Source organism: Meles meles, chromosome 5 (genome assembly GCF_922984935.1).
Source record: "Meles meles chromosome 5, mMelMel3.1 paternal haplotype, whole genome shotgun sequence".
NCBI classification, from domain to species: Eukaryota; Metazoa; Chordata; class Mammalia; order Carnivora; family Mustelidae; genus Meles; species Meles meles.
Window position 1 is genome coordinate 138,380,190 of NC_060070.1, and position 12,488 is coordinate 138,392,677.

The 12,488-nt window shown below is 46.6% G+C and overlaps 1 protein-coding gene across 2 annotated transcripts in view; it reads right to left on the bottom strand.

The window, feature by feature from the left end:
* LOC123941186 (androgen dependent TFPI regulating protein) overlaps positions 1–12,488 on the bottom strand; it is a 61,100-nt gene that overhangs the window by 21,148 nt on the left and 27,464 nt on the right. The window lies entirely within an intron of this gene.

The following is a 12,488-nucleotide window of genomic DNA, read 5'->3' on the forward strand; positions in this document are numbered from 1 at the left end:
AGACAGAGATCAGAAGTAGGCAGAGAGGCAGGCAGAGAGAGAAGAGGAAGCAGGCTCCCTGCCGAGCAGAGAGTCCGATGTGGGGCTCAATCCCAGAACCCTGGGATCATGACCTGAGTTGAAGGCAGAGGCTTTAACCCACTGAGCCATCCAGGCGCCCCCCAGTCTACCTTCTTAGGCAACTGCCAGATGAGATGTCCCCTAACTTGGCTTAGATCGTGCTCCTTAGATGCTTAGGGGCCTGCTGTGGCTCCCTACTGCCCTCTGTGATGGCCCAAACTCCTCTGTCTGGCCACCAAGGCTCTCAGTAACGTGCTACCCTCCTCTCGCTCCTGCTTATGGTCCTCCTCCCCCCGCCCCAGGCGCGCACCCTAACCCACACTTCCACACCCACTCCTCCCCTAGAACACGGCTGTTTCCTTCACCCCGCTTTGTACTCAGGGTGTTTGCTCCCGCCCTCCCACTTTTGTTGACTCCCTCCACACTCTGTGGAATGTCTTCTCTCCCTACATTAGAGTCATTCGTGTGTTCTCCGCGGCCAACGCAATCTTCCACGGCGCTGTCCCTGCATTTTCCTCCTGCTGATTTCTCTCACTCACTCCGACTCCCTTTCTATCCTGTGCCATGTCGTCTAGCACTTAGGAGGTGTAGCTAGAAGATGTGGGGGTGGGGTGAGCAGAGAACGCTGCTTACTGGGAACATCGAAGAGTGTTAGTATTTTTCAGATTTTGCTTTTGCAGCTATGATTCCTCTTTCATCCGGGGCCCTCATTTCCTCAGCATTTGGCAGCCCTCTTGCATGTCTAGCCTTTACCAGTGAACTACATCCCATTCCCACTCCTGAGCCCCAAGACAGCGGGGTCAGCACCTCTGTTAGGGTAATCGTTGGGGCTTAGAAATGTCACAGAGCCCGTGTCGCCATGCTCCCGTGCTCAGTTCTGTGGCTGGGGCCCTGGGGTGGCCTTTGCTATCGGTCATGTCAGTGTTGTGCTCAGAGGCATCCCCAGGGGGCCACAGTTTCTCATTCGAACCTGAACTAGTGACGGGATAGTCAAGAGATCAAGACCCTTGGATGACAAGAAATGTGGCAAGTTTTTATAGGGTAGCAATGGAATGAGAAGGAATCGGTCTTAATAAAAGGGCATTGCATGGCAGAGAGGGCCTTCTGGGGCCCCAACAGGGCGGTAGGCATGTGACACAAAGCAATGAGGCCTCCTATGGGCCCCGGTACCCACATTTTAGTAGAAAAGCTTAGAAGAACAGCATTGCAGACACACCGTGGTTTCTACAGGCTTTGTCCAGGATTGGTCCCGAACATACTGACGGGTTACATATACAAGTGGCAAGACATTTGGGCCAACTCTCACATCCTGCACCTCTCTTTTTTTTTTTTTTTTTAAGATTTTATTTATTTATTTGACAGATAGAGATCACAAGTAGGGAGAGAGGCAGGCAGAGAGAGAGGAGGAAGCAGGCTCCCCGCCAAGCAGAGAGCCCGATGCGGGGCTCGATCCCAGGACCCTGGGATCATGACCTGAGCGAAAGGCAGAGGCTTTAACCCACTGAGCCACCCAGGCGCCCCTCCTGCACCTCTCTTTGGTCTGATTTTAGGCTACAGCTTCTGCGTCTCTCCCTCTAATAAAGGAGCATAGTGGTTAAGGGAACGCACTTTCAGATCGGACGTTGGACTAGTTACTGAATCTGTTTGAACTTCAACTTCCTGTTATCAAATAGGGAACAGTCCACATGTCATGGAGAGGACAGCTCTGAGGATTGAGATGGGAGCATAGAAAGGGCTTCGTCCTTGGGCCTTGAGAGGTGCCCGAGAGCATTAACTGTGATTGCCACGATTATCACTATGATTGTCATCCTTCAGCTCATCTGTGACCCACGGGGAGCGGGGTGAAGGGAGGTTCTAGGATGCCCACAGTGCCAGGCACTCGGATGCAGGCAGGCAAGCAGCTGGAGTATGACCGCAGAGCCTCCCCGTGGCCGCCCCATGGCTCCCATCCCAGCCCACAGCTGCTGCCCACGCTCCCCGCCGCTCCCAGCCACGCTGCCTCGGAGCCCTGGCAACGCTGGGCGACTGACATCAATGCTCTTTTCACCCAGAGGCTACCTCAGGAGGCGAGTGATGGGGCCGTCTCCCCAGCACAGCCCCCTGCCTCTCCTCCTGCCTTCACTCTGCCACAACCAAGAAGATCCAACTTCTATTAGAAGGCATTAACAGTCCCATTATCCTGGCCATTGATCTGACAGATTTTATTAACCCTGCCCATAGTCAGCAGCTTTAGCTCTCTACATTAATGATCACGGGGAACAGAATTCCTGTGGAATAATGTAGTGCGTTCACATTAGGAGCAAATGAGTTCAGACTGATTAATGCTTTTACAACAAATAACTCAGGAATGCATGACTGGTCACCTCTTCTAGAAGCCTGCCCTTTGCAAGTGACATTCAATTGGATTTCCAAATGAATTCTCTCTGATGACTTCTGGGAAGTTTACTCCCGTGATGTCATTAGCGACGGGCCATATACTGTGGCTTAATACCAGCTAAAAGGTCTTTAAAAGAATCACATTTTTTCGTCGGGGCTGGGAGGAGGATGACGACCACAGTCTGTGAACTTTCTGAACATTGGGCTAGTGTGAGGAGCCAAGCGTAACTCCTTAACCCTCCTGGTATTTCCAAAGTACTGGTATTTTACCTCGTGTTCATATCAATTGTATAACCTTTGTCAGGCAGCACATATTTTTTTTTAAAAAAAAGGAAGAAAAAAGTCAGTAAGAGAAAAATCAAATATGCTTTCCGCTTCCAAAAAATCTAATAATTAGGCTGGGATTGACACAAATTAGAATGCTGCCAAAAATTACTGAAAACAGTGACTCATTCTGTATTTCAATTAACAGTTTCTCAGTTTCCCTTATAAACAGTGAAGCTGACAAAAATTAATTATCTCAGAGGGGGTAAAATATTTCCTTCCAGAGTAAACAAAACATCACGGGCTGAAACAATAGTATGTGTGAACAGAGACGATGGAATCAAATTATCTTTCCTTGTCAATTAGCCATCGTTTGGGGAAATTATCCTTTAAATATCTCATTCCAGATGCATTGGTTAAAAGGACAGTGTTGCTCTTTTCCCATCCTTTTCTGCTAAATCCTGCCTTCTCCTCCTGTCCTTGGTGCAATGCCTACTTCCATGTGACTATCTTGGAGATGGAACGCTGAGCATGAAGAAGTGATTTAAGTTAGTGTAGAAATGCGCTCTAGATTCCCTGGTTGCAAAATAGCATTGTACGTAAGTACTGAAACCTACCAGCCCACAGGGCATTCTTACAAGGTCACGTGAGTGTGACGCGGAGCACAGTGAACACCTATTCTTCCTCACTTCATGCCAGTGAGCCCATAGCTGTTACAAATAGCTTCCTGGTTTGAGGCTAAATGTGCCACAGGATGCCTTTGCTTGATTCTTGGGAGAGAGGCAAGCCTTAATCCCTGAGATAACCCATGGAGCCAATAGTGTCTCATCACTGTCATGCAGGTTCCAAGGACTAAATCCATAAGACTAGGATGGTCACACTCTTATCTCTAAGATCCTTGGGGAGCCAAGAGCACTTAATTTCCTCCAGTGAAAGAAATTCAGGGAGCCTCTACATTAAAAAAAAAAAAAATCAGATAATAACATTTAAAAATATGATCTCTGCCTCTTTCCTCGATTTCATTTCCTGGTCAGACTAGCCCTTGTGTTGATTTGAGTTGACCAAGAGAAACGAGCCGGCCTCGACCTTCTCGGACTGTCATGGAGTAACTTTCTCCCTGAGATGCTGTTTCTCATAATGAGCTTACATAATATTGCCCATTGTGTTAGGTCTCAAATTTCGCCTCCCTCCCTCGTTCAGGCAATGCTTACATCTGAGAATCAGTTCCTCACACTGACAATTTCCAACCTGAGGTCCTTTTCCCCAAGTCTCTAAGACAATATTTTTGGTTCACTTATGGTGCTAATGGATAGATATTTTAAAATAAAGTTTTATTACACTGGCAAGATCTCATTTCTGAGGACATGAAGGATATTTTTTTACTCACCATACATGGAATATAACACTTTTTATGTATGACAAAAACGAAAGTCTTTACAAAGTCTCTTCAGCGGCAAACACATGGCCAAGACATCAATTAAAACATAAATGTAAATAAAACAGACATGCAAAGGGAGGCAAAACAAACTTTAATAGAATGCTATTATACTTGGGCTTGTTAATACACTGCTCGATCATGTTCCTTAAGCTTGAAAACTACGTGTGGTAAAAGCACACAGTAATAATTGTTTTGTAAATCCCAACAAGACCGTCTCTGATTTCAGTAACCACCATTCATTTGCCAGCTAAAAACTTGTACTTCATTCTTCACCACTGTAGTTTCTGCCTCTAAAACCCACAGGTTGGGACAATAGTGAAGGTCTTCCTGGGAATATTTTATATCCAAAAGCAGAAACCATCTGTACTCTCTATGACCCCTGTGTTGTTAGTTACAATTTTCCTTTAAATCCATCCAATACATGGGAATCCAGAAATGTAGACTTAGGCTATATTGTTTATACATCTGGGGACAACTTTTTTATTTTTCTATAATTTTTTTCCACCTATACTACCTACACTATTCTTTTCGGCCTCAAGTACCAGAGTTTAGAAGATACTGTGATCAGATTGGTAAAAATTCCCTTTTCCACTTTCTTGAAACTCGAGAGCATAAGCTAGGCACCACTATAATTAAAGAGCCAATGTTTATAAATGCCTGGGGAGGGGGATTGGGAAGATAACCCACCCACAGAAAGAGCCACAGTCTTCCCTTTGATCTTTACAGTCTACCTAGGTGGGCTGACAAGAGCCCAGCTTGGTAAAAATTCAGAAAACGTAAGTTTAAAACTGAAAGTCTTATTTACCATGGAAGAGTAGGACTTTTTGCAATTTACTCTGAAATATGCCAAACATAAGATGAGTTGATGGATGGGTCGATGCACAGATCCGAGATAAAGCGAATTCAGTTAATCCTACTACGAGGAGTAGGATCTAAGTGGCAGGTAACACAGGGGATCACCATAAAATTCTTTTGACTGCGCTTATTGGAAAATTTTCATAATAAAAGATTGGGAGAAACGTGGAGCGTCTTTATTGACCTGGAAAGAGAAGTAAATGCTCCACTGGGATGAGGAAGAAAAGCAGGGTGTTGCTTATGAACTCGTACATGAATTGAACAGGTGGTTAAATGATAACTTTCTGGATCTTCCAAAGAACATTTGTAAGTGATTTCTTACTTACTACACTGTTGTCCTTGGGTTAATACGTAGTTCGGCCAACATCTCAAAAGCAGCATTCTCCTAATAGGAAGCTAGCTGGCTTCGACAGCATCCAGCCTGGTGAAGAAGTGGCCGTTTAAGTTCATTCGATCCAGTTAAGGGTAAGACAGAAAAAAGACCTGTGATCTTGGGACCTGCAATCCAGGAATTTATTTGCCCCTTCTTGTTCTCCTCTCTCGCTCCATACCTCTCCAAGGCACCTACATCCCTTCCCCTCGTTTAATTAATTCTCTCTGGCTGTAGTAACCCTAGACACCTGCTATAATCAAGGACCCATTCCTCCCTATCTTATGTCCAAACTTGATTCACTTTTTCCTTCTAATTCTCCCCACAGCTGCCCAGGCTTTTATTCCCCCCGGCCTCCCCTCCCTAGCTTTTTCCTATCTTCGTACATACTCAACACTGCAATTAGACCAAACTTCCGAGAACAAGTTTCACGTTGCTCCTCTGCTCAAAATCTTCTGATGGCTCCCTGCTGCCTTGGTCCACTGATACCCTCTTCTCCCAATCTCATCTCTCCCTCTCATTTTCCACAGAGTCTCAACAGGCTTTCCCTCCTTTGACTCAAACCAGTCTCCTCCTCATCCTGGTCTTTCATTCTCGTTCCTTCCCTAGAATTCCTCTTTTCCCCATTTACTGAGCTCTTTAATTCTTTTCTCCCAACTCTCCACACACACCGTTGAGATGCCTCACAACCAAAAGCGCACACATTAACGTGAGAAGGTATAAAAGAAAATTAGGACCCAGGAAAACACTGAGATGCAAATATGCCAACCAGAGGTTCTCCGGGCTGCTGTTACTGAGATTCAAACTTAGCACTAGGTTTCCAGACAGCCAAAGTATAAAGACAGAGATGGAATGAACAGTGCCTTTTTTTGTTTGTTTGTCTGTGTTCAGGGGAAATCAAGTTTTTCCACTAGTATTTTCCACTAGTAGGCGGTGTCTCTGAAGCAGAACAGTTCAGAGATCTAGGTTCCATAAACTGATAAAATCTGAAGGCAAAATAATGAAAAGCAATCTCTAGAAGGGGGTTCTGCCAGTAAGGAGATAATATTGCATAATTATGTAGGCTTCCGGTGATCAGAATAGTAGATGGACTCCAGAAATACCATTTTTCCCCGATGGGTGTTTTTGCTTGTTTTTGTTCCCATTATGAGTCAGACAACAGCCAGTATTTTATTCTCCGTTTAGCCTGGAGTGAAGGTCTTATACACCGTTGATGACACAGAGATCTAAGGGCTGGGAGGAATTCAGTCATTGACAGCCCCTTCCAGCAAATAAGAAGCCTCACCAAAGAAACCATCCCGCTCTGGGAGCTGAGTGCCCAGCCCTTCCTGCAACCTCTGGGGCCCACGTCGCGTCCACACCACACCCACGTCACATGCTGCCTTTGCACAAGATGCTCATGCTCTTGTCCCTCCCACAGCTCTCTGGGGTTGCACTTGACTCTCCGGTGCTTAGTTACATTCAGTTTTATTTGTTACACCGTTAATTTAATCTTTACGCAGCCATTTTTTCTCTCCTAGTTTCATCCGATTATAAACTCTGAGGGCAAAGCTCTCGTCTCCGACATTTTCAAAACTCCTCTTCTCAGTAAATGCGTTTTTGCCCAATTTTCTGTATTTGAACTTATGTATCACACCGTAGAATTACATCCTGAATGCAGCCTCAGAGCCCCTGATGATCGGATCACCTTGCCCATTTTATTTCAATGACCTATAGCCCACACCCACCTCCACCCCCTAATTTCTCCTCCCACAGGCCCCTCCCTCACCATCCTTCCCCTCCATCAGCCTCCTCCAGCTTCTCTGCACCTTACAGGGCTCAGTGCAGATATTCCTACCTCCAGGGAGCACTCACAGCCTTCCCGAACCATCCAGTAGGTGCCCATCCCTGGCACAGCTGGCCCTCCCCGTGCTCACGTACATCGAAGCATCATATGATTGCATTCACCTGATACTGGCCACATGGGATGGAACCACCTGGAGGCTTAGGACTCTCCCCATTTCATCTCCAGTTGTCCAACACAGTACTCGATCTACTCTGGTTACCTACAATTTCTAATTCTGCACGAATCAGTGAAACAACAGAGTGGGACAGAAGGAGGAGGAACAGTCTTCTGTCTAGCTGGGGGGGACAGTCTGGCATTCTGATATGAGAAGACAGCTGCTGAGGCCACATCCAACTGATACGGGCAGTCTCGTGCCAGACTGTGTCCACGGTCAAAAGGTTACACCAATCCCTCTTCAGGCTGATCACGTTTATCCTTTGCGCCGGCCATCAATGGTGCCCCAAGTGCTGAAATGTGGGTGTTGTGGGTCACAAGGAAACCTGTGAGCAAGTGTGACCACTGGGAATAAGCTCAGGGTGTCCATGTCATGGCAACTTGATTATAGACTCAATTAAGGGGTGCCACCCTCCAGGAGCCGGCAGCCCCACAGGAAGTCTACACATACATAGCCCAAAGAGGCTGTGCTTTGTTTATCTTGGGATCTGCCGGCCGTGACCCTCTGTTCAGAGACTGGGCCGGGTGGAAACCCCCAGGTTTTTGTTCACTATCATCTTTGTGTCTCCTCCTCTGTGTCAGTGTGTAATCCGCCCTTCCTCCCTGCTTCTGTGCCTGGCTCCAGATAGCACACATGGAGACTTGTTTTTAAGACAGAGACAGATGGGCAGCTCTCTAGAAAGCTGCTCCAAGTTGGAGGGAGGAGACTGTTCTTTTCAAGAAAGAGAAAATTTCAGAAGCACGAGAATCTGTTCTTGCTTTAAGAGCCACGGTGTCTCTGGGCACCATCGCCTCCCCTCAGATACCACATCATAATGGCAATAAAGGACTCAATGTGCAGGCAGCTGGTTTCCCTGGGAGATAACAGTAATGCAGGAAAGCACCCTGTGACCCCAAGGGCCAGGGCAGAGTTCCAAACTCCCCACATGACTGATCCCATGATGGACGGGTTTCCACAGTTTCTCCTTCCAGACTCTGGCTTTCCCTTGCTGACCCATCAGGGTATTCCTAAAGGGACTCACCAGCTGTTCTGCAAGCGCAGCAGGTGCTGCCTGGTGACTTTCCCAAACACAAGTAGTCATTTGGTTTAGGGGTAGTCTGTAGGTGCATGAGGAGGGATGCATGAGGTCACTGCAGCGGGAGGTCTCACCCATGGAGGCAGCGGTGGCTGGGAGGGGCATGGTAGGGGCTTAGCAGCATTCCTGGCTTCTCCTCCCTGAATGCCAGGAGAACCTCCCCCCTCCCCCCACCAACTCCCTGCCATTGTGACAATCAAAACTGTCTCCAGATATTGCCAAGTGTCCCCTGGTGAGCAAAATTAATCCTAGCCGAGAATGCCTGATTTGAGTAATTAGCAAAGGAAGAGCATCGTGCAGAGGTAGTTGACAAAGAGCAGTTAGTTAAGTCTGGAGGAGGGGCACCTGGGTGGCTCGGTCGGTTAAGCGTCTGCCTTCAGCTCAGGTCATGATCTCAGGGTCCTGGGATCGAGTCCCACATTGGGCTCCCTACTCAGTGGGGAGTCTGCTTCTCCCTCTCCCTTTGCTGCTCCTCCCACCGCTTATGCCCCCCCCCCCTCTCTCAAATACAATCTTAAAAAAGAAAAGAAAGGGGCGCCTGGGTGGCTCAGTGGATTAAGCCACTGCCTTCGGCTCAGGTCATGATCTCAGGGTCCTGGGATCAAGCCCCACATCGGGCTCTCTGCTCCTCGGGGAGCCTGCTTCCTCCTCTCTCTCTGCCTGCCTCTCTGCCTACTTGTGATCTCTCTCTCTGTCAAATAAATAAATAAAATCTTAAAAAAAAAAAAGAAAAGAAAGTCTGGAGTTAAGGTAAAAAAAGGGAAGAGAAACTTTTGATAAATATGGTTGAATGTGTCACGTGTTGAGAAGGTACTAAGGCATGAGCCCGCCTCCCCCATCTCTCTACCAACCACTGCAGCTTCAGAGACAAGAAGGCTGCAACAAGCACCCAGGAGCTGGTTTCTTGTGTTCCCACTCACTTGTTCTTCCTTCCAGGTTGACTCCCATATTCCTTGTCCAGTTCCTTGTACCTTTGGGTTTAAACCTTTTATTCATGTAACCTTGGACTTGGACCTTGGAGCCCCTGGGCACGGGGAAGGGCTAGCATGGGGATGTCTCTGCGGCTGTCACTTCCATCTGTTCCAGAAACCCCAAGGGTGGGTAGAAAGTATAACGAGTTTCTAAGTGCAAAGTTTGGGAACCTCATGCAGGACAATTTAATGACAGAAGGCCTGCTCAGAGCCCCTACACCCCTGGGAATGCAAGCCTGGGGCATTGAGACAATCCTCCCACTGACAAGAAATTTGTTCCACTTCCTTATCGCGGTTTTCTTAGGAAAAACAAAACAAAATTTCTCAAAAGGTCAGAAAATTCCTTCTCACCACTGAATAGTAAAATGCGGCTTTTATGAGTTCCTAGATGTGTTTTGAGAGAGACGCCCAAAACACACAAGCTTTTATTCCTAACTAGTTCATAGCAGAAAAAGTCTCCGGAATAACCCTGTGCAATAAATCCAGCACTTTTTGGTGTCCACACTCAGAAAAAAGAAAAACCACAAAGGTTTTTGTTTTGTTTTGTTTAGCCTTTCAATCTGAATTTTCACTGGTAAAATCTGTTCCTATGGAGGGAAGTGAAATGCGAAACTCTCCCTTGCTTTATGAAGCTTTTCTTGTTTCTTTTTTTTTTTTTTTAATTCTGCCCTCAACATAAGAAGACTCTTGATTACTCTTGAGGTGTTCAAACGTTAGGTTCCATGCCAGTCACCAAAGAACTTGTCCTATTTCTATTGAATTCTGCATCTGTGGGTTCACTTTTCACAGACATATAGTAATGTACCTCATTAGTAACCTCTTTGCTCTTCAGTACAAACCCATGGTTGGATCTATCATCAACCAGGCAAGCTCAGCACTAAAGAGGCTGGGAAATTGGCCTTTCACGCATTTTCACAGAGATGGAAAGAGGCTGTTTTTTCAGTGTATTCTCCCTGTTTTTCCGTCGACCACCTTTCTTTCATCTGGTTACCTCCAACGTGGTCATGTCTTCATTCTTCTTAGTTTCAGCCTCTCCCAATCTTCTTCCCTGACGCAATGGCGTCTTGAGCTCCCTTTGGCTACATGAATACTCAGTTACCTAATCAACGTCTGTCGATGGTGGTTACAGAGGAAGGTGTCAGCCTGAAGAGCCTGAAGACGTTTCTGCCTAAAAACATCCACCTCTGAGCCATAGTCCCGATCAGAAAAAAACAGTATCTTTCCTTTAATGAAAGATATATAATTGCCATGACTCTGTGCATCTCTTTGAACATAAGTCAGTCAATCGTGTATCATGTGCCAGTTGGAACAGCCAAAATCCGCACAGATATTTCAAGGCATCAATAACCCCTCTAGAATTTTTCTCATTTAGAACTTTCCAAACAAAAGAACATCTTACAGTCTCAAAGCACTTAGTGTCAGCCACAGACTCTAAAGGAAGACCTCCCAAAGCTTCCTCTCTGCCTCCAACACACCCCGCTTCATGCCAGCATACCCCGCTCTGCCCTGAGTAGGAACTCTGGGGCCAGTGAAGGGCACAGAAAAGCTACCAGAGTAAGAGGTGGAGAGTTCATTCATTCTTCCATGCAACAATCTTTATGAAGGGCCTACCTCATGCTAGGTGCTGTGAGAGGTGCTAGGATGAAGTGGTAAACATGGGCGCCTGGGTGGCTCAGTTGGTTAGGCGTCTGACTTTGGATTTCAGCTCAGGTCATGATCTCAGGGTGGTGAGATTCTCTCCCTCTCCCTATGCCCTTCCCCTTGTTTACCAAAAATAAATAAATAAATAAATAAATACACATTTGTGGTCCCTCCCCTTGGAGATCTTATAGTCTAGTCAGCAAGATTTTTCATAAACAAGTAAAAAAACACACATAGGTACCAAACATGTTATATGTTATGAAGAAAGCAAACAGGAATCTGCACCAGAAGAAAAGTGGGGGGCATACTTTAAGTAGAGTAGACAGAGAAAGCCATCCTGAAGAGGTCTTATCTAAATGATAAGAGTAAGCTGTTAAAGAATGGAAGGGGAACATTTCTGGTAAAGGGGACAGAGCATGGGCAAAGGTCATAGTGTCGGAAAGAGCTCCAGAAGGGTGGCAGGCTCAGAGAAGAGGCCGCATTCATCAGACTTGGTAGGCCACAGGAAAGAGTTTGGGTATATTCCAAGTGTAACGGAAAATCACTGAAGAACATTAGGAGGGAACACTCAGTTTCAGTCTATTTTGCTGCTATACGGAGAAGGCTGAGCATGGAAGCAGGAAGACCAGTTTGGAGGTGGTGAGTGTTTTAGAGGAGAAGAGCCTGTGGATACCAGGATGTTGACAATGGAACTAGAGAGTGAGCAGATTTGCTAGACATTCTGGAGGTAGAATGGACATGATTAGCTAATGGATTGGATATGAGGGTGGTCCGGTGGAGGGAGGTAGCAAGGTCAAGGCTGGTTTCTGTCTTGAGCAATGGGGAAGAGAGAAGCTCCATTTTCGAAGAGAGAGGAGCCCTGGCCAGATCTGGTGGTGAGAATAACATGTCCAGTTCAGGACCTGTTGACTCAGAAGTGTCTGGGACCCGTCTGTAGATTCATCTGTAACAGCCGCATAAGGTAGGCAGAGGGGCAAAAGCAGGAGTCCTGGGTTTGGCTGGCCACGTAGAGATAGCTGGTGACCAGAATAAAAGGAAAGAGTGGAGTAAGCATAGATGATCCTTAGTATGGGTCCGTTCCATTCAGAGAGGCATCCCTGCTTTCTCGTGTGGCTGATCTGCCCAGAAGGAAACTCCTAATTAGCCAACCCCACCATCACCCCCCCCCCCCCCCAAATCCTGGTAAGAATCAGGGCAGGCCTCTGGAAACTGAAGTTATAACTTGAGATTTGTCTTTGCCTTGGGTGGTAGAGAGAAGGGATGTCCTTCCTTTCATCTTCTCCTAGAGTGTTTGGTTTGGAAGACATGAAGCCAGAGAGTAAATCTCAGAGAAGGAGCCAAGCAGCAGGGTACCATCTTGCTTCAGCAAGGCCCTAAGCTAAGGGGACAAAATGGACCACTGTGACAAGAATAGAAAGCATCAGGAAATGGCAGGGTG